The 27,876-nt window shown below is 44.0% G+C and overlaps 1 protein-coding gene across 6 annotated transcripts in view; it reads right to left on the bottom strand.

The window, feature by feature from the left end:
* The window catches only part of madd (MAP-kinase activating death domain), a 178,129-nt gene extending 150,508 nt beyond the window's left edge, over nucleotides 1-27,621 (bottom strand). For all 6 annotated transcript variants that reach the window (XM_069894319.1, XM_069894334.1, XM_069894324.1 and 3 more), the window contains exon 1: nucleotides 27,553-27,621. The gene's annotated coding sequence lies outside the window, so the exon portion shown is untranslated. The remainder of the gene's footprint in view (nucleotides 1-27,552) is intronic.
* Nucleotides 27,622-27,876: the final 255 nt, after the last annotated feature.

Below are 27,876 nucleotides of genomic sequence, written 5' to 3'. Positions count from 1 at the left end.
GTTTGAGCTAATGGTTCAAGAGCCAATGCAAACAGGGCTGGTGACAATGGACAGCCTTGTCAAGTTGAACGCGTCAATTTAAACGGTGATGAGACTTGACCACTTGTCACCACCCTAGAAATTGGGTTCATATATAAAGCTTTAACCCAACCAATAAAAAAAGGGTCAAATTTAAACTTCTCCAATACTTTAAATTAAAAAATCCCATTTGACCCTATCAAAGGCTTTTTCCACATCAAGCGCAACCACCAATGGATGGTTGGGCTGCTGTTGGTATGCATTGACCAAACTAATCAATCGAAGAATATTATCAGAAGCATTTCTATTTTTAATAAAACCTGTTTGATCAACATGCATCAATTTAGGTAAATACTTGGCAAGTTGATTTGCTAACATTTTTGCTATGATCGACATTCAGTAAAGAAATAGGTCTATACGAAGACACTTTCAACAGGTCTCTATCTTTTTTCAGGATTACAGTAATTAAAGCACTGGAGCAAGATTCTGGTAACTCATGCTGTTCAGTCACTTCTGTAATACCTCCTCAAACACTGAAGATAAATCTTCATTAAAAGTTCTATAAAATTCTACCGAAAACCCATTGACACCTGGTTACTTCCCATTGGGCATCTCCAACATAGCCACCTTAATCTCTAATTCTGTAAATGGAGCTTCCTCCTTTTCTAATGCTGGTAACGTTAACTTAGATAAATAAGAATCAATAGAACCACTATCCTGTTTCCCCCTCAGAAGTATATAATTTTTTATAAAATGAATAAAACTGGTCATTAATTTCCTGAGGTTTATAGGTAACTATTGAATTTTTTTTTTTACAGCATTAATAGTCCGTGAAACCTGTTCCATTTTTAGCTGCCATGCGTACCTCATAGTAATGCTGCTTAGATCGATTAATTAAATGTTCAAATTGATAAGTCTGCAACGTATTATAATGCAATTTCAGTTTAGCCCAAGCCACATTTTTTTTTAATCTTCTGTCACTTCCTTCTGAAATTCCTTCTCCAATTCATCAATTTGCTTTTCTAATTCCAAACTTTCTGCCATATACTGCTTCTTAACTTTAGTGGTATACCTAATAATCTGTCCTCTTAATTAAGCTTTTAACTCATCCCATAACACAAAACTACTTTCTACTGAATTAGCATTCTCAGACAAAAAAAGTAATCTGTTCTTTAACAAAGGTAACAAACTATGGTTTTTTTTCAACAACATTGTGTTAATTCTCCATCTAAGATGAATGTACCACTTCTGAACTTACGCAAGAAAAAAATAATGATCTGATATAACCCTGCTTTTACATTCCGCCTGTAGTACCCTTCCTTGTAAATGTGCCGACACTAAAAAAAAACTATTCTAGAAAATGAATCATGTCGAGACGAGCTAAAAGAAAAATCCTTCTCTGTAGGATTCTTCTTTCTTTGGCTTGGCTTCGCGGATGAAGATTTATGGAGGAGTAATGTCCACGTCAGCTGTAGGCTCGTTTGTGGCTGACAAGTCCAATGCGGGACAGGCAGACACGGTTGCAGCGGTTGCAAGGGAAAATTGGTTGGTTGGGGTTTTTCCTCCTTTGTCTTTTGTCAGTGAGGTGGGCTCTGCGGACTTCTTCAAAGGAGGTTGCTGCCTGCCAAACTGTGAGGCGCCAAGATGCACAGTTTGAGGCAATATCAGCCCACTGGCGGTGGTCAATGTGGCAGGCACCAAGAGATTTCTTTAGGCAGTCCTTGTACCTCTTCTTTGGTGCACCTCTGTCACGGTGGCCAGTGGAGAGCTCGCCATATAACACGATCTTGGGAAGGCGATGGTCCTCCATTCTGCAGACGTGACCTACCCAGCGCAATTGGATCTTCAGCAGCATGGATTCGATGCTGTCGGCCTCTGCCATCTTGAGTACTTCGATGTTAGGGATGAAGTCGCTCCAATGAATGTTGAGGATGGAGCGGAGACAACGCTGGTGGAAGCGTTCTAGGAGCCGTAGGTGATGGATTAACCCTTCTCCAAATATCTACCAAATTTAAATCCTGCATCAAGGCCCCAATTTGTATCACCATCTTTGATTTCTTTATACTTTTTGGGGATCTATCCAGCAAAGGATCCAAGACACAATTAAAATCTCTCCCAACTAAAATATTTTCATTAGCTTGATTTAATAACAAAAAAGCATCCGAAATAAAACACTCATCGTCCACATTAGGTGCATGAACATTAAGCAAAGTACAAGATACAGTAAAAACTTTACAATTCACCCTTAAAACACTTCCAGCATTCCCTTCCATAGTTTGCAATTCAAAAGGCAAATTCTTATGAATTAAAATTGCTACACCCATTGCCTTAAAATTAAATAAAGCAACAAAAAAAAACACATGTCCAACCCAATCTCTCTTTAATTTCAAATGTTCTTTTTCAGTCAAATGTGTTTCTTGTAAAAAGGCAATATCAATTTTAATTTTCTGGATATAAGCCAAAACGCGCTTTCGCTTAATCGGATTATTTAACCTCTTAACATTAAAAGTTGCACATTTCAAATTAGACATCCTTATAAACTAACAATATAATCACTTACTAGAAAATATCACTCCCCTTATAGTAACTTAAAACCACTCTCCCTCCACTAAATATTTTTTTTAAAGTATAAAAAAATTAATTATCCCAAAAAAACTACCCAAAGGTAGTAACGCCCTAAAAAAACTGGGTGTGATAAACCCCACTAGTGGCAGATGACTATCAAAGATTTCAGTGCTATCTACCCCCCCAGCCAGAAATACATCATTCACATCAATACAATCCAGTACTGTAAATATATTCAACCCAATGACTCCATTCCCAATTATTGTTCCGGATCTTTAACATCAATAAGACTGTGTTAAAACTTCTTTTTTTCCATTTTTCCCATTCTGCCCATTTCCATTTGCCCTCTTTTTAGGCGACGGTGGCGAAACTTTTCCATGTCCTCGTAAATCCGGTAATGAATTAACAAAAACTAATGCATCGTGATCATTCTCGAAAAATTGAGATTGAAAGTTGCCACAAAAGACTTTTAGTACAGCAAGATATCGAAAAGCAAATTTATAACCCTTCCGCCACAGTACTTCTTTAGCCAAATTAAATTCCCGTCGTTGCCCAATAATTTCCTGACTCAGATCTGCATAAAAAAATACACTGTTATTTTGGACCATCATTGGAGATTGACTTTGTCATGCCTTCTGTACCACCAACCGTAATATAATTTCTCTGTCCTGATGAATCAGGCACCGAACTAAGAGCGCTCGTGGCGGTTGTCCCAGTTACGGTTTCTTTCGTAACACTCTATGTGCCCTCTCCAATACTAAACCTTCTAAAAAAAAAACTTTGCTCAACACCTCAGGAAACCAATTCTTGAACAATTTTATTGGATCTGACCCTTCAATGTCTCTGGAAGACCCACAATTTTCACATCATTTCTCCAATTTTGATTTTCCAATTGTGATAGTACAGACCTATCACCAATGTATATAGTTACAGTATCTAGAGTGTAATGACTGTGCTTACAGCGATTGGCTGAGAGCTTAGCCACGCCTACTGTCTGGGCCTTAAAGGGTTGTGTCCCTAGCCAGGTCGGATCATTCCGGACTGGTCGGCCACCTGTGAAGAGTTTCTGTCTTTTGCTAATAAAAGCCTTGGTTTGGATCAACGAGCTCTACACCAATGAATCAATTTTTTTTCAGTAAGTCTTTCTTCTGGATTCCTCAATCCACAAATAAATCTTCTCCTTTCTCCATTTTTTCCTTGTTACGTTCAACTTGAATTTCACATTCAGAAAAAGCTATTTCAATTGTTTTTAATTTTCTTGCACTGTATCCACTGATTTAATACATTTACTGACATCCCTCTTAACTGTAGATATATCTTCAGACATATTCGATATTTTAGTTGTCATATTCAGAAATCCTTGAGTCATTTGTTTAAACATATTGTCCATTTGATAGGCAATCCCTTCCAAGACTGTGCAAACAGACTCCATTCCAGATTCCAGTTCCACATTTTGAGGCCTACCTTCTCGAGACTCCACCTCCAATAGTTCCCATGAACTGCTCATTAAAGGTAAGTGTTGTCGGTCCCTTCCCGGTGCGGCTGCGGGTCTGCACACCCAACGACCCACACACGGTTCAGTAGCTCACGGACCCTTAAAGCACTGTGCATGCCCAGCAAGGCCAGGGATTGCGCAGAGGTGGCTTCCGACGCCATTCTGCTCGTCCCCGGTCGACCCGATGGCAGCCCGGGCTCAAGGGCTCATCTCTCAGCCAGGTCGCCCGCGCACCCGACATCGCGAATGCGTGAATCAACTCTGGCCAAGCTTGTCATCATTCCGGAGCCATCTTGTGGAGACAAGATCGGCGCCAGTGTAATACTCAGCCTGGCAGGAGTTCTCTGTGCTTTGGAGGTTCCAAACGACAATTCCGTGACTTCAGTTGAACAGGTAGGCCTCAATTCTTCAGCACTTTTAAAAGGTCATTTCTTCTGTAATTGAACTTTCTTTTTTTAACATTAGTCGCCATTATGACCCACTAATGTTCCCAAAAATAAAAATACAACTTTTAATCACTTCTATAAACTTTAAAGACGTGTTCTTAAAAAACTGGTTGAGAAAGGGTGGGATCGCACGTCTGCCCTCCACGCCATCTTGCCACTGTGGAAACATTCTTGTTGCAATGTCATTTCACCATGTTCCTGCCCACAAGAATAGGCCATCACACCCAACTGTAAACCTGCCAGGGATGTCCAGTAGGAGATTGTTGTCCATCACAAATTCCAATTAGTTTCCACAGCCTTCATATCATTTTCTATCTGCATCAGCACAGACTCTTACATCAAGTTTCACTTAGCGACAGAAACATAGCACCTGAAAGATCAGAGGATCTGTGTCAGGTAGATCACTTCACGACTCTCTAAGAGGCACATTCCAGGTATGTGGGGGGGGAAAATACACCCTTAATTTGCACCTTCTAAAATATTCAAGAAGCTTCACAGCATTTGGGAAAGGGAGCCCTTGTGACCCATCTCCAGAGTCCAGAAAACCATTCTTCAAGGTACAAGTCAGCAATCCATCAAAACTCTCCACTTTGAAATTGATTTGAGCAGCCATTGTAACAGCATTGACATAAACCAAAAAATTCTGAGCAGCCATTGCGACCAACATGCTACTTTGGATGGCTGGGGTCCCTAAACCATTGCACCATGAGGGAGACGATTGAATTCTCACTTACAAGGTAATGTTGTAGTGAGCAAGCAAACATACCACACAGAGAAACTTACAGCATATTAGACTGGATTCTATGCAATGCTGTAAAAGTCAATTTGTATAACATGTACCATACATAATCTGGGTTACCATGGTGACTGAACCTTATCTGCTTTCTGAAGATACCAATCTGCCGTTATTTACAGAGCACCATCAATAGCTGAACAGCTGCAAGTGTAAAACCAGCAGAGCTGCACATCAGTAACTGTCCATATCCCTACATCAGACAGAACAGCGTTTCTCCAGACCACAGTGTGCACGCACACACACACACCACATAATAATCACACATATACATTCATAATATAAAAAAATTAGGTGGCAAGGTTGACGTAGCGATTAGCGCAACGCTGTTGCAGTGCCAGTGATTAGGACTGAGGTTCAAATCCCACACTGTCTGTAAGTAGTCAGTACATTTCTTCCCATGTCTGCGTGGGTTTCCTCCAGTTTCCTCCCATCCTTCAAAACGTACTAGATGTTGTAGGTCAATAGGATGCAATTGGGCAGCACGGACTCGTGGGTGGCCTGTTACCGTGCTGTGTGTCTAAATCAAATTAAATACTTGTAAATATTCTGGAATAACTTACTTTTGTATCATTTACAAGAGACCCAATGTCACAGAACTCTTTTCAGCAATCTCAGAGCCTGCAGGAAGAAGCTATTTCCCAGCCTGGCAGTCCTGATTTTGATGCTCCTGTACCTCCTTCCTGATGGTAGTGGGTCAAAGATTCTGTCTGATGGACGGTAAAGATCCTCAATAATTATTTGAGCCCAATTTAACCAATTTGTGAGAATGGAAAGAAAGGAACGATGATACCAATCAAATACAGAAAAGTTTTGTGCATCTTTACTGTATCCACTATGCCCCCAACAACAGATCACAGCTCCAAAGTAGTTCACGCAGTTATTGTTACACTCCACTGCAGATATTATAAAAACACACTGAAATGTTGGAGAAACTCAGTTGGTATTTCAGTGTCCATAGGAGACAAAGATATATCGCTGACATTTCAGGCCTTCTTCAAAGAATAAGGTGAATGAGCCAGTAGCAGGAAATCTCAGAATACAGACAGTGCCGGCTGGGGGCAGAATCTGGACCAACAAAAGGCGTTAACTTCACTACATTGATTCCTATTCCATATCCAATTAACGCCTTTTGTTGGTCCGGATTCCTCCCCCAGCCGGCACTGTCTGCATTCGGAGATTTCCTGTTTTTTTTTGCTCATTCATCTTATTCCTCGAAGAAGGGCTCAGGCCTGAAACATCAGTGATATATCTTTGTCTCCTATGGGCACCGAAAGACCGGCTGAGTTCCTCCAGCGTTTTGGTGTGTTTTTACTCCAAGTGCAGCGTTTGCAGACTTTTGTGTTTCACTCCACTGTGGTTACTGAACAATTCATTTGTGTTTCCCGGAGGAAGGGCTCAGGTCTGAAACACCGACTGCCTGTTGCTTTCCATGGCTGCTGCCTAGCCTGCTGAACTCCTCTGATTATTTTGTGTGTTGTTCACGTTCTCCAGCATCTGCAGACTCCTGGTTTACACACAATTCAGACAACAACCTGAAGTCCATTCACAAATTTGCCACATTTTTCCTTTTGGTTTACTATTGTAAGAACGATTTTTGCCTAATTTACCCCACTAAAATCCACACAATTTATAACACTTCACCAAATTTCTCCAAAAGGTTCCTTATCCAAAAACTCCAGGTTCTCAGCGTAATAAGCTCCATCATGCTTGTTTAGTTGTCGAGCTCTCTCACCTGACAATCTACATCGCTCCCTAGCATCCAGCAGGAGTCTTCCCTAGCAGACACCATGCTCATAGAACTGGCGGTACAACACATCCAGAAAGGTAGAGGAAGGGAGAGAGGGAGGCACTCCCTTGTTACGGCCATACAGGTTATGAAAATTCGCCCTTACAGAATTAACAAATTTCTGCCCCTCCCCAAAAAAAATTCACTCACAGAATTTGCAAAGAAACAAAAATAAATAAATCAACATCTTTATTTTCAACCTGCATTATTTGGCACATGCCAAATTTTGAATAATAGTGATCTAACCTGTTTGCTGGAAATATAACCTCACCTGCCCTCCCCCCACCACTCCACATATTGCTGGAGCTCCCTGCATTCAACAACCCCGTCTAAAAGTGTTGGACATTCTAGAACCCTCCTGGACATTGAATCATCGTCTTCGGGGTCAATGGCCAACTGTGCTAACCCACAGGATGGGTTCAAAGGGCTATGGGTCTAACAGAGAGGCAGGTGAGGCAAGTGTGGGTCAGACAGTTTGTTGGCGTGGCCAGGTTGGACTGAAGGGCCTGTTTCCACGCTGTGTGACACTATGACCTGGTTGTTTCCCTCAGTGTCAGAATCCAGAGCAATGACACCACCCCCACTCCCATCAGAGTACAATTCACAATTCCACCCTCTCACCTATTTTAAATTATTGAACAAACACTTAATTATTGATTTGGCTGGCACAGAAATGATTCAATATTAATCCTTGCTAATAATAGTAACCATTTTAAGGATTCAGTGAGAGGAGATCCAACAATACTTCCAGGCCTATTCTCTTGGGATTCTTTCTTCGCCTTCCACAGGATCAGAATCAGAGCACTGCTAGCTGCTAAACAGATAAAACTCTCTGATTATGCATTGACTTTCATTATTAAACTCATTCACAAGTGCAAAATGAAATCAGAGCACCAATGCAGAAATATTATACAAAACAGGCAATAATGGAGCAGGAAAGAGGTTTGAAGACCTGTACTGCTGATTGAGACTGTGATAAGAGCAGACCATGGCAACATCCATTATAAAAGCTCAAGGATGTTGAGATCAGGCAAGAGAATTCTCATTACATTCTTCATGTATACTTTTCCCCTGGTCCACTCTGCCCATTTCTCTCCACTTGTCCTCTCACATCCCCCCATCCATTCCCTATGTTCACTCCTCCACATCCGCACATTTGCGCCTGCCCCTCAATTATTAGATCCATTTTTGCTCTCACCCCATTCCTTCACTTTGATCCTCCTCTTCCCGACACAATGCTGCATCATTCCCATCCCCTTTCTGCTCAGCGTGCCTTCCTTCACACGTACACATCCCTCAAGCTCAGGATCAGTTCCCTCCTGATACGGCCACTGGCTCTGTCCTGTTCTGCCAGCCATGTTATGAAACATGATTCAGCACCTCGCAGTGTTCCAGAGTTGGTTCTTAAGAACCCAGTCAGGCCAGTCTGAAACTGCACAGTGAATGGAAGAAAAAGACAGGGATTTCCAATAGCACAGATGGGGCAGTATGGAAGAACAGTGAGAGGGTGGGGACAAAAGGAGAGGAGGTGGTGCCCTAGTATCCCACACCAACCAGGCAAAAACTAGAGGATTCCATTCCACCCTGTGGGCCGTTGCCATGACTGTCCCATCCCCAGATCCCAATGACACCACACTGTCCTTATTAGTGCAGATTCCAACTCTTTGCTGATAAAATAGGAAGCACAAATTAAATGTTGCCAAGGGCTGAGTACAGACATGTAGATAAAGGAACTACCCAGTGCTCCCTTGTCATTTCCTCTACAACAGAGAATGCATGCTTAGTTGAGCCAACCACTTCAATTCCACACACCATTCCCACATTGACATATCGATGTCGTGCACTGCCCCAAACCGAAGCTTCCCACATATTGGAGGAACCAAACCTGATTCTTCATCTGGGCACTCTCCAATACATTAACTTTTCCAGTTTCCATTAACCCCCTCCCCTGGTTTCTCTTTCCCTGCCCGTCTCCTTTCTTCCAGCTTCCCATCCCCTTCTCTTCCCTCTTGTATCAGGGAACTACTCCTCCCCCATCACTTCTAAACTTTATTCTCTTCTACCCTCCCACCTGTATCTACCTAGGTCTTATATGTTAGCCTATGCTCCTTCTACTTCCCTCCTTCTCAACTTCAACCATTTTATTCAGGTGCTCATACCTTGACAAAGGGCACAGGCCCAAAACTTTAGTTACCTGTTTGACCAGGTGAGTTTCTCTAGCATGTTTTTGTACTGATGTAGATAAAGGATCTAGTTTATGTATTTATTGGGTTTTTTCAATTTAATTAAGTTGCATATTGTAGTTTTTTTTTCCCCCACAAGTACTTGTTCAGCTGAAGCAAGTAAGAACTTTGGTGCAGATGTACATTCAACAATGTATATGACACTAAGCTCATTATCAACTCTTCCAAAAAGGACATGGGGATGGGACCAGAATGCTGAGGTAGCCTGTGATATCACCACTCTGCTTATCTGAAAGTCCCAGAATGGTTCAATGGCTCACCACTGTCTGCCAGACATCCATTCAGGTCTTGTCCTACCTCTTGGGTTGAAGTGGAGATTCAGGGACATATCCAGTTCTATACCCAAGATTTCCTTAATGGTGGGCACATATCTGGCAATGACCCTGAACAAACCCCACCCACAATCAAATGGAGGTAAACACTGTGGACAAATGCAGGTTTCCACCAGGGCACCAGTTAATAGGCCATCTCCTTTGGGGGAATGGGATGGAGAAAACCACTGGATGGGTGCTCACTTTAACATCTCCCGTGAGAGATAATGCACCACCCCAACAGCCCTGCCCACCTGCAAGAGGTGCTAACCTTCATTACTCAGGGGATTGAGTCAAGAGGCGTGAGGTAACATTGCAGCTCTATAAAACTCTGGTTAGAGCACATGGAGAATTGTGTTCAATTCTGGTTGCCTCATTACAGGAAGGATGTATATGCTTTGGAGATGGTGCAGAGAGATTTATCAGGATATTGCCTGGATTGGAGAATATGTTTTGTGAAGCATGGTTAATAAACCTAGGAGTTTTCTCTTTGGAGCAATGAAGGATGAGAGCTGATGTAATCGAGGTACACATGGCTATGAGGGGTTTAGATAGGGTGGGCAGCCAACACCATTTTCCAGGGCCAACAACAGCAAGTACCAGAGTGCATCTTTTGCCGGGGTGAAGGCTGGTACAATAGAGATATTCAAAAGACTCTTGGATAGTCATATGGATTGAAGAAAAATTGGTTTTGGATGTGAGTTAGAGAAATATTAGATTATCATAGAGTAGGTTTACATAGGTCGGCACAATGTCATGGGTCAAGGGGCCTACAGTGTGGAAATATTCAATCTTTATGTTTAAAGCCCATGGACATTATGACATACAGGTCTACCTGAGACAGGCATGTTCATGCAATTAGTTTCCAGTCTTTAAGTCTCTCTCAGCCATGCATTATTCCAGGCATGCATTATCCTATACAAGAAGGATTGATGGGGCAGAATTTGTCAGGAGTGTCCAAGAAGGACTCCTGACAGAATATATGTAACAGCCAATTTGAGGAGAGGTCATACTGGATCGAGTACTGGGCATGAACCTGGTCAGGTGACAGACCTCAGTGATAGTGACTCAGGAGAAAGCACAGAATTAATGTGGAGGATGTTTAGGGACCACCTGCGTGGGGTTCTGGATCGGTTTGTCCCACCTAGACAGGAAAAAGATGGTTGGAAAAAGGAACTATGGTTGACAAAACAGATGATGCAGCTAGTTAAAAGGAAAAAAAGGATGATTTAAGAAGCAAAACACAGGAAGCGCTCATGAGAATTATATGGTAGCCAGAAGGAAGTTACAAAAGGATTTAGGAGAGCCAGAAGGGGGCATGAGAAGGTCCTGGCAAGCAGGATTAAGGAAAACCCTAAGGTGTTCTGTGCTTGTGTGAAGAACAGAAGAATGAACATTAAAGTGGTTTAAGGATAAAAGAGGAAGCATGTGCCTGGAGGTTAAAGATGTTGGGGAGGTCCTAAGTTAATTCTTTGCTTCAGTATTCAGAGAAAAGGACCTTGATCAAGGTGAGGTCAAAATACATGTAGAAAATAAGAAAGTGGAAATGCTGGATCTTCTGAAAAACATTAGCATTGCTAAATCCTTGAGGCCGGGTGAGATATACACCAGGTTGCAATGGGAAAGGAGAGAAGAGATTTCTGGGGCTTTGGCAAAGATCTTTGTGCCCTCTTTGGCCGCAGGGGAGGTGCCAGAGGATTGTAGAATAACAAATATGGCCCCCTTCTTTAAAAAAGGTAATGGGAGAATCCTGGAAATTATTAGACTCCCTAACAAACTAATAGAGAGGATTCTTAAGGACAGGATTTATGAGTATTTTGAGAAGTACAGTCTTCTCAGGGATAGTCAGCGTGGTTTTGTGAGGGGAAGGTCGTGCCTCACGAGTCTAATTGTTTTTTGAGGAAGTAACTAAATAAAGTGTTGAAAAAAGGGCAGTAGATCCAGTGTCTATGGATTTTAGTAAGACATTTGAGAAAATCTCCCATGAGAGACTCGTTCAGGACGTCATGAGATCCATGGATGTGGATTTTTTAAAAATTGACTTGTATGTAGAAAGCAGAAAGCAACAGTGAATGGAAAGTATTCTGCCTGGATGCCAGTTACTAGTGGAGTTCCACAAGGATCAGTTTTAAATTTAAATTTAGGCATACAGCACGGTAACAGGCTATTTCGGCCCACAAACAAGTACCACCCAATTAATCTACAACCTCAACACATTTTGAATGGTGGAAGGAAACCGGAGCCCCTGCAAGAGACATGAGGATAATGTACAAACTCCTTACAGTGCCGGATTCAAGCCCCGGTCACTGGCGCTGTAATGGCATCGCACTAACCATGCTACGCCATGTTCTGAGACCCCTACTCTTAGTGATTTTAAAAATGACCTGGATAAAGAAGTAGAGGAATGGGTCAGTAAGTTGCAGATGATACGAAGGTTGGAGGGGTTGTGGATAGAGTTCAAGGCTGATGTAGTTACAACAGTATATGGACAGGATGCAGAGTTGGCCAGAAAAGTGGCAGATGGCTTCAATCCAGATAAGTGTGAGGTGATGCATTTTGATAGGTCAAGCTAGAAGGCAGAGGACATAATTAATGGTCGGATACTTAACAGTGTGAAACAGAGGGAAATCTACAGATCACTTTAGGTTCCTGTGCAGGTTCTTCGGACAGTAAAAAAGACCTGTGGGATGTGGGCTTCATCAATCGGGAGACTGAGATCAGGAGTTGTGAGGTAAAGTTGCAGCTCTATAAATCTCTGGTGAGAATATGGTGTTCAGTTCTGGTCACTTCATTACAGAAATGAGAGGGTGCAGAGGAGTTTTACCAGGATGTTGCCTGGATTGTAAAATATGTCCCAGGGCAGAAATAGCAAACACCAGAGAACATCTGTACAAAGTGACGGGATGAAAGTTTTGGGGGAGACATCCGGGGCTAGTTTCTTTTTTGCACAGAGTTGTGGGTGACTGGAAAGCGGTAGTAGTGGAGGCTGGAACAATAGGAGCATTTAAGAGACTCTTAAACAGGCACATGGATGAAAGAAAAATAGAATATGAGGTAGGGAGGGTTTAGCGTTTTTTTTAGTGGGTATTGTGGTGGCCCACCACTGTGGTGATCAAGCCGGGACTCTGAGTGGTGAGTGCAACCAAAGGCCAGCAGCCCGCTCAGCGGCAAGAGAATGGGCGGGTGAACGGCAAGGGCAGCTTCAAGGCCAGGGACAGCGCAAGGGGAAGAAGCACATTGTTATGCAGGAAAGTATCAATGCGTGGAAAACCTGTTTTTTTAATGCATGTGACGTCAGCCAAGGGGGGCCATGGCAGAAACAGTGCAAGTATAAAAGTTGGGCTTGAGCCCCAATAAAACTTCTTTTGAGTAGCGCGCAGCGACAATTGGTGACCCCAATGGTTTAGATGGCAACTAAACCTAGCGATGAGCGAACAGGCAGCAGTCAACATGATCGCTCTCAAGCTGCTGACCTTCTGGACAAATCAACCAAGCGTGTGGTTTGACCAGGCTGAGGCACAGTGCAGATCACAGCAGAATCCACCCGGTACAAGACTGCCATATTGGGACTGCAGCTCCAGGACATCCCAGTCGGCACAGGTAACACCACTCTCCTGTGCAACATGGCCACCGTTTAGGTCAGACCCATCGTCCTGGCGGCTTGGAGACGGCAGGTTTTCAACTCCATTCATGGACTGGCTCACCCAACCATCAGGACCACGGTCCAGCTGGTGGCCAGCAAATATGTGTGCCATGGATCGCGGAAACAGGTCAGCTGGTGGGTGAAGGCATGCACGCAGTGCCAAACAATCAGGGTACAGCAGCACACCAAGACCCCACCTCAGCACTTCTAGATCGCAGAACGAAGGTTCAACCACATCCATGTAGGACCGCTGCAGGTATCGCAGGCTTTCTGTTATCTGTTCACAATGGTTGTCCACTTCACTAAATAGCCAGAAACAGTCCCGCTGGCAGACACATCCACAAGCTCATATGCCAGAGCCCTCATCACATCCTCAGTGGCATGGTTCAGGTAACCATCCCACATTACATCCGACAGAGGGGCCCAGTTCACCTCCAGTCTATGGTCTGACCTCACCAGCCTGTGGGGTGCTCAGCTGCATTACATAACAACCTACCACCCACAGTCCAATTAGTTGGTTGAGTGCTTTCACAGAAACCTCAAATCCACGCTCATGACCAGACTCCAAAGACTCACGTGAGTAGACAAGCTACCACGGGTGCTGTTGGGCATCCACATGACACCCAAGGAGGACCTCAACACCTCTTCAGCTGAACTCATCTACAGAGCTCCACAGGTGGTCCCGGGAGAATTCATACCATCTCCAGGCAGACAACAGGATGACTCTGCAGTGTTCCTCAGCAGGCTAAGGGAAAGAGGCTGCAACCTGGCTCCAATTCCACCTTGGCATGGACACGCAAGGACGAACATACCCAAAGACCTACAGAACTGTGAATATGTTTCCATTCTCAGGGGTCAAAATCGTCCACCGCTTCAGAAGCCATACGAGGGTCCATTCTGGGTCATCTGCAACAATGGGGCCACGTTCAAGCTGGAAGTTGGAGGCAAGATGGAGGACTTCACAACAGACAGGCTGAAGCTGGCACACCTGGGCCTGGCATGCCCGGTCGAGACACCAGCACAATGCTGCAGAGACTTTGCCTTCAGGCACCAAGGTCAATAACAAGGACAATATGCTGGTAATTGGGTGAGGGGGGGGGGAATATCTGGCACTCTGGGTGGCAAACGCAACCAAAGGGCAGCAGCCTGCGCAGTGGCACTGGCCCAAACAAGCGAACGGGTGGGTGAACGGCAAGTGCAGCTTAAAGGCCAGTGACCCCAAATTGGCACTGGCCTTGCTGTGCAGCCAACAGACAGGGACAGCATACGGGGAAGGAGGGCATTGTTATTTCGGGAAGTATCCATACATGGGAAACCCGCTTTTGTTATACATGTTGTAACATCAGCCAAGGGGGACCACGGCGGGAATAGTGCAAGTTTAAAAGTCGGCTCCAAGCCCTAATAAAACTCAGAGCGCAACACTAGGTGCGTGTATCTCCTTTTGAATAGTGCACAGCTATCGTATACAGTATATGGATCAGCACAGCATCATGGGTGAAGGGCATGACCTCCATTAAGATGATACCTTAATATATGTTGTGCTGTCCATAGAATCCATAAATGAGCCAGTGTTGCTCCAATTCAATCTACAATGGTGCTTCATCACACTGGACCTGGTTTATTTGGTGTGTAATACAGTACATTTGGCATAGACAAAGACATATTTACATAATTATAGTTAAGCAGTACAAACAGCCAACATTTTTTCCATTGTGGTTCGTGAAAAAGCAATCTGAGCAAGCTTTTCACTTAAGGTGAACGAGGACGCAATGATGCTGACAAATACACACCAACACGGGCAGTCCAGTTGAAGACAAGCTCCAAGGTCGTCTGCAATAGATGCAACCAGACTGTTGTTCAATCAGGAAACAAATTATTGATCCAGCAGGATGAAAATGGCAGAAAAATAAATGAGATAAATTCATGAAAAAAGAGGGAATAACCTATGGCAAATCACAGATACAGGAAATATTGGTGGCTGAACTGCAATTAAAAGTATGATGTGGAAAGAATTATACCAGAAATTATAAAAGTATGTAGTAATAAACCCTCCTGCAGTTTCTGCCAAGGCAAGATGCGAATTCTATTTCTCAACCATGAAGACACCCGGATAATTTGACAACCTTTCATCAAGCCACTGTCAGTTACATGCACTTATCAGGTAGTTCACCAAGACCATCAGGTCCAAAACATTGGTCACCCATTACTTCCTCTGGACATTGCCTGACCTGCAGGTTTGTGAGTTGTACACGACCTCAGCATCTGCAAACTTCCTTCTTTTATGCTGACAGTTCCATTGCAGCAATGTTACAATTGAGGTCAAAAACTGAATTCTGGCTAGCTGACCTGATCACTCCAAGGGTGACATAAATGACAATAGCCATCACATCCCTAAACCAGGCTGGGGATGGATGGCTCAGGTTTGTTAATCAGCACCATTTTTACCTTTCCTCTTAGCTGTAATCAACATTCAAATATCTTTGCCATTCATTTATGTAGAATGTGAACTCTGCTTTATTTTCTACAGATGCAGCCTGACTGCTGAGCATTGCCAGTTTTCACTCCAGTGTTTGCTTTTTGATGCTCATTAATTTGAATTTAACTCAGAACACAGAGCAGTTCCAGCAGTGTGGGGGATTATGGGTAGGGAACACAGCCAATTTTTCCCATTGATCCTGCATTGAGCCTCTGGTGCCCAGGAGTGGCCCCAAAGGCCGAAGTAGCCCTGTGAGGTGCCGGAGGCCAGTGGAGCAGGCTATCACAGCCCACCCCAGCAGCCCACTGACGACTCTGCTGGCAGCTCCCTGACAGCCCCACCCCGATGACCCTGCCGACAGCCTGCCCCACCCCAGCCGCCCACTGAATGTCCTGCCGATAGCCGGCTCTGGCCGCCCTGACATCTCCCCTGACAGTCCGCCCTGGCGGCCACTGAGATTTTCCAATAAATAATCTGTGAATTGATGGGTGTTATTGTTATTTATTTATTTAGACATTGCAGCACCTAAAAATAAGAAATATTAATTGGCCTTTTATTTAATGGAAACACAAAGTGAACAAAATGTTAACTAAATTTGTTACTTCGTAGAGTTGCAACCTGTATCCACAACCTGTGTGCGCGGTGGCAATTATGTGCAATTTTTCCAAAACACAGGGGGAGGGGGGGAATCACCGATGTCAGTGGCAGCCCTAGGATACCAGTTGACCTAGATATGCCACTGTGTTGAGGGAGAGTAGCAAAGGTTCACCAGGCTGATATGGATTGCAGGATTGACACATGAAGAAAGACTGGATAGACCAGGGTGGAATTCATTGATATTTGGAATGACAGGGGATCTCAGAGATAAAATTAGAACATAGAACATTACAGCACATTACAGGCCCTTCAGCCCTTGATGTTGTCCAATCCTAACAGGGCTAGATGCAGGGAGAAGGGATGTCCAGAAGAAGGGTTCACAGTCTAAGGCAATGGTTTTCAAACTTTTTATTTCCACTCACATACCACTTTAAGTAATCCTTATGCCAAAGGTGCTCTGTGATTAGAAAGGGATTACTTAAGGTGGTGAGTGAGTGGAAAAAAAGTTTGAAAATCACTGTTTTAATCGTCCCTAATTGACTCGTTATGTGACTCCAAAGGAAATGGGCCAATGACAATTTTTTCCAGCAAAATATTTCAGTAACAATTGTGTCTAGAGCAATGATTCTCAACCTTCCCTTCCCACTCACATATCATCTTAAGCAATCCCTTACTAATCACAGAGCACTGATGGCTTAGGGATTACTTAAAATGGGATGTGCATGGAAAGAAAAAGGTTGAGAATCACTGGTCTACAGAGGAGGGAGAAGCTATTTAGGACTGAGATGCAGAGAAACCTTTCCACTCAGAGTTGTGAATCTGTAGTACTCCCAACCACAGAAAGTTGTTGACTCCAGTTATTAGATATACTCAAAATGGAGCTGGATGTGTCTCTTGTGCCTATAGGGTCAGAGAGAATGGAGAAAAATCAGAAATACTGATGTGGTGCGATTAGCCATGATTGTACTGAATCATCGAGCAGACTCAAGGGGCAAAATGACCTGCTCCTATGTTTTGACTGCACTTGAGCCAAGGCTACAATAAAGGATGGAACCGTGTTCCTGACAAAACCCAACGTGGATGTGCACGCAGATTGTCAATGAACATCGAGACACTCCACCCCTCTGCTGATGACCCAATAATGATTAGGCAGGAAGTAGCCATACGCATTATTTCTGCAGACAGGTCGTAGCGATCTCGTGTTCCACAATATCAGAAATTAGTACCAGGAGACCTTGACAAGAGCTCAGTCTCATTCTGAAGCACAAGTCTTCAATTACTGCCAGGAAACTATCTGATTGCAAAAGCTTTTGCTTTACCCAGTATTCCCAGTTGTCACTTAATACTATGTGCAGAAACCAAATTGGCTGAGACAGCTGTAAGTGATGAGATAGCGATGACCTTGAGGATCATTGACTCAGCACTTCTGGCTGAACGTGGCTGTCTTTCATCTTCAGCACCATCCTTGCTGGGATCCGCCTGGATTGAAAGGGGCAGGAATATTCCTGGAGCTGACTCCCGTTGTCCTTCGTGACCAGGTGTGCAGATCCACCGAAGGATCATTTAGCTTTACCCATTCCATGTTATTTCTGTGGTTCAACAAACGCATGGCAGCTTTCCGAAGGCACGTCTGGTTGTGGGTCTGCCTGACATGACTCTCACATTTGTCTTCCTCTTTAAACTGGAGTCAATCACCTTGCTCGACTGCAATGGGACTGGGAAGGACCTGCCAGGCCACAACGTCACAGGCTGCAGTAAGGGTTTCTATGATTGACAACATTTCATGCCTAATTTTAACCTCCCAGACTTGATACATCACAACAGCATTCCCAACTTATACACAAGTCTTTAAATGTGTGCAAGATTCTTGCAAGTTTAACTGGACCATGTTCATTTTAGTGCTAAGAATAATGTCAGGTTGTTTGATCGTTTTTTTTTCCCGTCTTAATGTAAGTTTTGATATAACTGAAAAGTTATTGCAAAGAACCAACCTTCTTTCCCCAACCTTTCCCTCCTCTTCCCTTTCCATACACAGTGAAACTGAAAACCAGCAGGTAGTCAAAATTTTCTGGATATTTTTAAGAGCACCCCCGACATGGTGTTAAACAAGAAAGTCTGGAGATGCTGGGGGTCTATAACCAACAGTGTGCATTGGTGGCAGCCTGACCTCCCGCATGCAACATAAGAATGTTTCAGCATGCAAAGAGGTCATTTGGCTCAAGGACTTGGCAGCTCTCAGGAAGAATCATTCAGTGATCCCAAATCCTTGCCTCACCCTGTTTCCCTGCAAATTTATTTATTTTCAATAGTTTATCCAGCTCCCTGTGCACATTCTAATTGGATCCATTTCCATTCCTATCCTCTTAGCACTGAACCCCACATCCAAACCATTCGCTGAACTGAACATTTTCTCCATCATTTTTTAGTCTTCTCCCAGATCTTAAAACATCTGCCAAAGGGAAATGTTTCTTTCAATCTACCCTGTGAAGACCTTTCATCACTTGCAATATCTGTCAGATGTCCTCTCAGCTGTTGTTCCAAGGAAAACCCCCATCCTTAAATTAAAAATTTAATTTTGAGATGGAGCAGAGTAGCCAGCCCTTCTGGCCTAAGAGCCCAAAAACACCCACGTGACCAATTATTGACAAACCCCTTACATCTTTGGAATGTTGGAGTGAACTGGAGCACAGAGAAAACCCACGTGTACATGGGAAGAACATACAAACTCCTGTCAGACAGCAGTGTATTCGAACCTGGGTCGCTGATTGCATTAACCATGCTGCCAATAGCTTCTTCGTACATCTACATAATTGTAGTCTTTCTTCCCTGAAATTCTCCTGCTAATTCTCTTCTGCACCACAAGGCCCTAACAGTTTACCTGATGTGTGTTTTCCACACATTCTAGTTGGAGACAAATCCATGTCATATGAAGATCCACTACGACTTCCTTTCTCGTGCACATCGAAATGATTTAGGAAAGATACAGCATTCTAAACAGATTCTACCTAGACACCTGATAGGCTCGGGTAAGCAAAATGTAAATGTGCCTGTGCAAAAATCATGCTCTGATTTGCTGCCAGATGCTAGTGGTGTCCCATAGGGGTCGGGGGCTGTTTCTTTGCATGTTATATATTAATAATTTGGATTATGGAATTAATGGCTTTGAGGCCAAGTTTCCAGATGATACAAAGGTAAATGGAGGAGAATCAGAATTTATTTTCATAAACAAGTCAGGAAAATGGATGTTTCTGTAGTGCAAGGAGGTAGTGTAGAGGGAACATGGACTTCTTAGCTTAGGAGAATGGGCAGTGAAGTGGGAAATTAAATTTCAGAAAGTGTATGGTCATGCACTTTGGTAGAAAAAAAAACAGGTAGACAATTTTTAAAATGGGGAGAATATTGAAAAATCCCAGATGCAAAGGTTCCTGGGAGTTCTTGTGTAGGATAGCCCGAAAATAAACTTGCATGTTGAGAAAAACTTGCATGTTGAGTCAGTGATGAAGAAGGCAATGCTGGCATTCATTTCAAGAGTAATAGAATGGATGAGTAGGGATGTGATGTTGAGGCTTTATCGGGGACTGGTGAGACCTCACGGAGTATTGAGAGCAGTTTTGGGCTCTTTATTTAAGAAAGGATGTTCTGACATTGGAGAGTGTTCAAAACAGGTTCACTGGGATGATTCCGGGAATGAAAGGGTTATTAGATTATTATATGAGGAGCATTTGATTGGGGGGAAATCTCATTGAAATATTTCGAATATGGAAAGGCATGGACAGAGCAGAAGCAGAAAGGTTGTTTCCCATATTCTAAGAGAGCACAACTTCAGGAATGAAGGACATCCATTTAGAACAGAAATTCGTAGTAATTTCTTCAGCCAAGTGAGTGGGGGGGTGGGTAGGGGGTGAATCTGTGGAATTTGTTGACACAGGTGGTAGTGGAGGACAGGGTCATTGATAGGTTCTTCATTAACCAGGGCATTAAAGGTCAAGGTGAAAAAGGATGGGCAGTGGGGCTGAGGGGAGAAATAATCAATCAGGTCATGATTAAATGGCGGTGCAGACTCATTGGGGTGAATAGTCTATTTCTGCTCCTATGTCTTCTAGTCTAAATGGCACCTTATCAATGACTTATACAACTCCAACATGACCTCCCATCTTCTATACTCAATGCTCTAACGGATGAAGGCCAATGTGCCAAAAGCCTTTTTCACCTCCCTGTCTATCTGTGATGCCACTTTCAAGGAACTATGTACCTGTAGTTCCAGATTATGTTCTCCCTATTAATATTGATTCCTAAAATTGTTCCATACCTCGTGATTCATGAAAGCACTGCACTAAAAAAAATGCAGTTTCCAAGTATACCAATTGCTGAATTGGAGGTGAAGCAATATGTGATTATCAATAAAACAGTCAGCCAAATAACCTGATTCAGTCACGTTTTGCTGAGAAAACAACCAACGCACAAGGACGAATGCCAAGCATCTTTCACTGGTGCCAGGAAGCTGTAGCACTCACCAAAGGAACCAAATCCTAACGTTTAGGTCTTCAATCTGATTTTTTTTTTAAAATCAGCTTATCAAACTACACTTCTTAACTTGTGGCATCCAATATTCCACAGGTCCCCGATTTAGCATTCCCATTGGAATGTTGGCAGGCAGGGAGCAGAGTGTGGCAAAATGGAAAGATTTTTGAGAGAGCAAAGAAGAGGGTGGCCTGGGAAAATAATATTTCAGTTAAATTATGGGATAAGAATCTGATCTGGGCAGGGGTAGGGGTGGTGAAATATAGACGTTTCACCAAAAGGACAGAGGATGGTGGAGGGTTGGGTGGGGAAGGGAGGGAGTGCCAATGAGGCAAGACATAACATGGGAAGATGGATGGGCAAGTCAGTAGAGGGGAAATGATGAAGGAAATAGGTCAGGGGGTTGCATGCTCAGAAGGGCTGGTGATGAGAGGGTCACACTAATGGGGTTGGTTAGCAATTAGAATGGTGGGTGGGGAAATTGCAACATCTACAATTATATGTACAGGAGGCATGGATGAGGGTGCAGGCTACTGGGTGGTAGGATCAAATTCAGAGTGTGTGATCCGTTAACTTCATCTAGAGCAGTGGTTTTCAAAGTGTCCCCCTAAACTCACATTCCACCTTAGAATGTAACATACATGAAATTCTTCAACTTTTGTCTACTAGAAGGCAGACAGTCACCACTTTGTCCAGTGGCCCTCACAGGAACCTACAACACCTGGTGTTCCTAGGCTGTCTCCCCTCCAAGTTAGATGTATTCAAGCTATTAGGGTTCTGCTCCTTAAGCAATCCCTATGCCATAAGTGTTCTGTGATTGGTAAGGGATTGCTTAAGGTGGTATGTGAGCGGGAAAGGTTGAGAACCACTCTTCTAGACCCAGATGTTACTGAAATATTTTGCTTGAGAAAAATTGTCATTGGCCCATTTCCTTTGGAGTTATGAAGCCGTGCACGTAACGAGTCAATTAGGTTTGATTAAAACAGTGGTTTTCAACATTTTTCTTTCCACTCATTTATCATCTTAAGTAAGAGTAGCTTAGTGTAGATTTACGGAACAGACTCGATGGGCCGAGTGGCCTGTTTCTGTCCTTTGTCTTGTGACTTTAACACATAGCACCCGATGGCATAGGAATTGCTTAAGGCGGAATGTGAGTTTGCAGGGCAGTTTGAAAACCACTGATCTTGAGCACCAGGCTGATGGAATCAAAGCACAATGAGTCTTCACCCACACAATTCTCACCTCCTCCTCTCTGTAATCTTCCGATCTGTCCCTCTACTATCATCACCCAACCTTAAGCTGAATTACAAGTTCAACTTCAAATTTATATTCCGACTGTACAGGGCAACACGCTTAACACCAACGACCAGAGTTCAAATCCGGGTTTCTCTGTAAGGAGTTTGTACAGTCTCCCTGTGCCTGCATGGGTTTCCTCTGGGTGCCCCCGTTTCCTCCCACCATTCAAAACATATCAGAGATTTAGGTGCATGGGTGTAATTGGGTAGAGCCAAAAGGGCCTGTAACCTTGCTGTATGTTAAAAAAAATTTAAAAATTATATTATATTGAACCAGATGAAACAGTGTTTGCCCAGGCCACAGTGGACACACACACTTCACAACACATCGTAATCACATATACAAGTAGATACAATTTTAAATAAATATTTTTAAAAATATTTTAGGATGATTTACTCAGTTACAAGATGCTATTCAATCTCACAGCCTGCAGGAAGAAGCTATTTGCCAGCATGGCAGCTCTGATTTTGATGCTCCTGTACCTCCTTCCTGATGGTAGTGGGTCTGGATTGAATGGGTCCCCAATAATTCTTTGTCATTGGAAAGCTCTGTAAAAGACTTGCATCTTTCATGACCACAGAGTTTTGGAGCTAATTAAGTACTTTCAAAGTGCTCTCATCTGCATGATCACAACATTTTGCCAGATCATCCTGTTCCATTTTACCTTTCCTGTCTGACCTGGCCTTTTGAACCATTCAGCGATTTGTACAGTGTTACTCTATGGGATGTCATCTTTGACTGCAATCACAGATGGAAGTCACACATTTGTTGCTTTAAGGGCACAAGCCATATCATTCGCACACTCCAGATTTCACAACCGTTCTGCTCTGTTCCATTTACACTGCTCACTTCCAATTACAAAAGCAACATCTCTTTGCCTCCAGCCTTCACTCATGGGTGTGACTGATGAAAGATCATCAGTTGCCTCACATCGGAATGCCACAAATCAAAGGTTGATTTCCTCAGCTCACATTTTAGTGTAAAATGTGAGAGCCACACATACCCAGGTTTTATTTTTCTCAACCTCTGGAGAGATTCCATTTGGCTCTCCCTCCACACAGCTCCAGCAACTCATTTCAGATGCTCCTCTGGTGGTGTATGCCAATCAAGGATGGCACACCACTTCCCCAGAATTTTCACTGGAACAGAATGCTGCAAAGATGAAAGAGCATTGATGCAAATCTCCAGTGTAAACCTGGTGATTCTGGTGTAATACTAAAGATAGTGCGACATTGCATGAGTAAGTTGTTCCCATCACAAACTATTTGCAATCCCAGAGACACAAACACACTATGATAGCACGTAGGTCTGGAGGGAAAAACTGAGGGATCCCCGAAGGTTGCATACGTAGTGAAGATGAGACAAGGAACACTTGCCGTCATTAGCCAGGGCACACCACAGGAATGTGATGGCACAATGTCACCTGGATTGGAGAATCCGTCATATCAAGCAAGGTTGACGGAGCTCAGACTTTTTCCGTTGGGAGCGACAAAGGGCTTAATAGAGGTACATAAGAATATGAGGAGCTTAGATAGGGAGGACAGCCAGCAACTATTTCCTGGAGCAACAATAGCAAATACCAGAGGACATTGGTCAAAGTGATGGAGAAAAGTTCGGGGATGAGGTCAGAAGCTTTTATTTTTAACTCAGAGGGTGATGGGTGCCTGAGGGAGGTGGTTGAGGCCACCATCATCCCATAACAGAGGGCAACAGTAGCATCACGGACTGACGGGCCTGTACTGTGTTGGAATGTTCTATGGAAATATTGGTTCATGGAGTACCATGCACGGTTCTGATCTCCGCGCTCTCAAAGGGAGGCCAATGCACTGGAGAGGGCACAAGCAGATTTGCCAGAATATACCATTTCAGTTATGAGGAGAGACCAGGAATGAAAAGGCTGCAGATACTGGAAACTAGCACAGCGATTAGCACAGAAATTTCTTGATATTCAGAATAGACATGGTGGGCTGAAGAGCCTGCTTCCATGCTGGACAGCTCTGTTTCCACATCAGAAGATGAGACTTATTGAGCCTGGTCCGTCATTCTGACCTGGCCATCAACCAAGCTCCACCTACATGCCCACAACCCTTTAGTCCCCTACAATTCAAACAACTACTTGTCTTAATTACATTTAATGAGGCAGCCTCTACTGCTTCCTTGGTGGATAATTCCAGAGTCACTACTCTCTGGAGTGATTAAGGGTGGCTTAGAGGTGGACTTTTACCCCCTCCATAAATCTTCGTCCGCGAAGCCAAGCCAAAGAAAGAAAAGAGGTGTACAAGATGGGCATAGATAGAGGACAGCCAGCAGTTCCTTCGTGGGGCAACAATAGCAAAACCAGACGACACATGTTTAAGGTGAGTGCAAGAAAGTTTAGGGGAGATGTTTTTTTTTTATAAACACACACTGTAGTGGAATGCATTGCCAGGGGCAATAGTGGAGGATGGTACAATAGGATCATTCAAAAGACTCTTAGATAGGCCTATGTATGTAAGAAAAATTGAGGGTTATGGTTGTGAGGTCGGGAAGGGTTAGATTATTGTTAAGTTATAGGTCACCACAACATCGTGGGCTCAAGGAGCTGTACTGCACTGCAATGTTTTATGAGAAGCAGTTCCTCATTATCAGTCCATTCTACTCCCAAATCCCGAGGTGATTTCCCCTAGACCTAGTCTCTCTTGTCAGGGGAAAAAACCTCTTTTTATCTCATCTACTCCAACGCATGCCTATGTTTTTGCTCTGCTTACAGCATAAAGATTTTAGGAATTCATCTCAGTGAAGGCTGCACTGAGGGGTTTCATCTTGCAGAAGTAATGATGAACAAATTTTCCCCTCAGAACATGAAAAAAACCCTGCAATTAAATTTGGAAACAGAACCGAGGCTTGTTCCTGCATGCTGGCCAAGGTTTATTTTTCAACCATCAAAATAAAAAATCCCTTGCTATGCAAAAATCCATCCAACCTTGTCTTAAATATTTTTACTGATGTAGCATTCACTGCTTCAATGGGCAGCATATTGCACAGATTCACCACCTTCAGCATCTCTGTCCTAAATTTACTACCCTGAATCTTAAGGCTATGTCCCCTAGTTCTGGTCTCCCCTACCAAAGAAAACAACATTTCTACCTCTATATCGCCTCTCATTCTTCTAATTTCCAGTGAGTACAGTCCCACACAACTTAATTTTTCCTCATTGGCCAACCTCTGATATACTGCATAGTACAAACAGACCATCAAAGAACCCTTCCCACCATTCTTTCAATATATAACATGCCAATTTTCAGACCTTCCAATATTAGGCTCAGTCTTGCATCTTCCCCATATGCCAGGATTAAGTGTGGTTTTCAGGACAAAGAACAGAAAAAAATTACCCAACCTATAAAATACCTCCACAGTTCAGAGGTCCTACTTGAATCATCCTGGACCCCTTGAGCTGAGCAGACAACAATCACACCAGATTGACACTCAATTCCAATGCAAATGGAAGTTGCTGGGACTTGAGGAGCCGAGTTACAGGGAAAGGTTAGGTCTTTATACCCTGGAGATATGGAGAATGTGGGAGATTTGGCCCAAATATACAAAAATGAGGTGTTTAGATAAATACAAGCAGGCTTTTCCCCATTTAGGTTGGATGAAAGATGAACTAGAGGACATGGGTTACAGGAGAAAGATGAAATAGTTAAACCGAACATATGGGGAAACTTCTTCACAGAGTGCTGGCAGTGTGGAATGAGCTGCCAGCTGAAGTGGTGAATGGGGCTAAAATTTGATATTTAAAAAAAATCTGGATAGGTACATGGATGGGAGTATGGAGGGTGCAAATTGATGAGATTAGGCAGAATAATAATTTGGCAGAGACTAGATGGGCCGAAAGGCCTGTTTACATGATAGTGTTCTGCAGTTCTTCAGTTCATTGCCTCATTTCCATCTTATTAACTATAAAGCATATTTACTGCTTTAAACCAAACTCTCCCATAAACACCGATAACCCTTAAGTAAAGAGAACCCACCTTGAATTACAAGCTAGCTTTCGTGATGGCAACACTCAATTCATTACCTGATGCTCTCTTCTGCACACAAGTCCCAAATGGTGGGGGGACACATCCCCATTTGCAGAGCACATGGTTCACTGGTAACCTGCGCTAAAGAGGTTCCCTTGTATTCTTGACGCTTGGTCAGGGAAGAAAGGCAAGGGGCAAATGACAGCATTGTACCATAGAGGCCAACCACATTAAAATCTTTCAGATGAGGCAATGGAGAAACTGGGATACACACTCACACCTTCCTTCAGAGAATATACCAAGCTACAGTCCCCTTTAAAAAGGGATGTAGTTGGATTAAACAAATTTCATATAATCCTCATTAGCCCGTGGTGCCAGTGCTCCAGCTTCACTTGTATTCAACACACAATAAGCCCAAAATCAACTGCAGAGGCAATCTGCATCTCAGCACAAGAAGCAAGAACACATTACTTGCATCTAAGCAATGGCTCAAACATTGCAAAACATTCTCAGGCACCCAAAACTCAAAATGTACTGGTGATTTAGGAAATCCTTTATCAGACCCTGACTCTATCACTCAGCCACCACCATGCTGTTGGGAGGAATGTGCCAATTCCTTCATGTAATGGCAGATAACAGAGCCGCTCACAATCACAAGCAGCACCTCGAATGAAGACTGAGGCAGTGCATTGTCAACATGATCCAAAACAACTGACAAAAATAGGTCTGCAGTTACCAAAATAACCAAACCGATGAGATAGAAAAGGCCACAACAAAGTGGAACCAAACAATACTTTAGGGCAGGAGATAGTGAGGGGATGTGTTCAGTTAGCACCCCACCTGGGGACCACCAAACCTACTGTCACCTTGCCTCCTTCTCCAGGGACTGACCCTCCCTCCTTCCTCAGAGTACAACCCTGCAACCCTTCCCAAAGACACACCCAGTCACCTCCCTGTCACAACTCCTCTCTCTAGAAGGGAGCTATCCATCATCACTTCTCCTCAGCGGGGGGATGGCACCCCTTCCCTCCCCTCCCCAGCGGGGGGGCCGTATCCCCTCCCCTCCCCTCCCCAGCGGGGGGGCCGTATCCCCTCCCCTCCCCAGCGGGGGGGCCGTATCCCTTCCCCTCCCCTCCCCTCCCCTCCCCTCCCCAGCGGGGGGGGCCGTCTCCCCTCCCCTCTTGGGGACCAGCACTGTCCCAGGCCTCGCTTCTGTTCCCCGGGCCCACCGAGCGAAGTGACAGCGCTGAGCTCATTCAGAGAGAAGCAGGAGCCGCCGCTGCGCAGAGGCCCGGTCGCAGCTGCGGCCTCGAACCGGAGTGACCGGCGCCCGCCCTCCTGATGCGCATCCCACTCACCGCGCTCCGGACCACCGGCCGCCGCAGCTTCCGCGCAGCGTCCAAACGCGCCTGCGCGCAGAACACCTCATCCCAACGCGCATGCGCGCCCCAAGCCCTTCCCCCCCCCCTCCAGCTGGTCGCGCACCCTCCACTGAGTCTATGGCCCCTCCCTTAATCTGAGCCCTTTGAGCCATGATCCTTTCAGCATCCGCCCCTTCGCATCCTGGAGGTCACCAGTGTCTGAGGAAGCCCTTTCCCTGGAGGTCACCAGTGTCTGAGGAAGCCCTTTCCCTGGTGGTCACCAGTGTCTGAGGAAGCCCTTTCCCTGGAGGTCACCAGTGT

The sequence above is a fragment of the Narcine bancroftii genome, chromosome 1 (genome assembly GCF_036971445.1).
Source record: "Narcine bancroftii isolate sNarBan1 chromosome 1, sNarBan1.hap1, whole genome shotgun sequence".
Taxonomy (NCBI): domain Eukaryota; kingdom Metazoa; phylum Chordata; class Chondrichthyes; order Torpediniformes; family Narcinidae; genus Narcine; species Narcine bancroftii.
The sequence above is the reverse complement of the archived record's forward strand: the minus strand, read 5'-3'. Positions and strand labels throughout refer to the sequence as shown.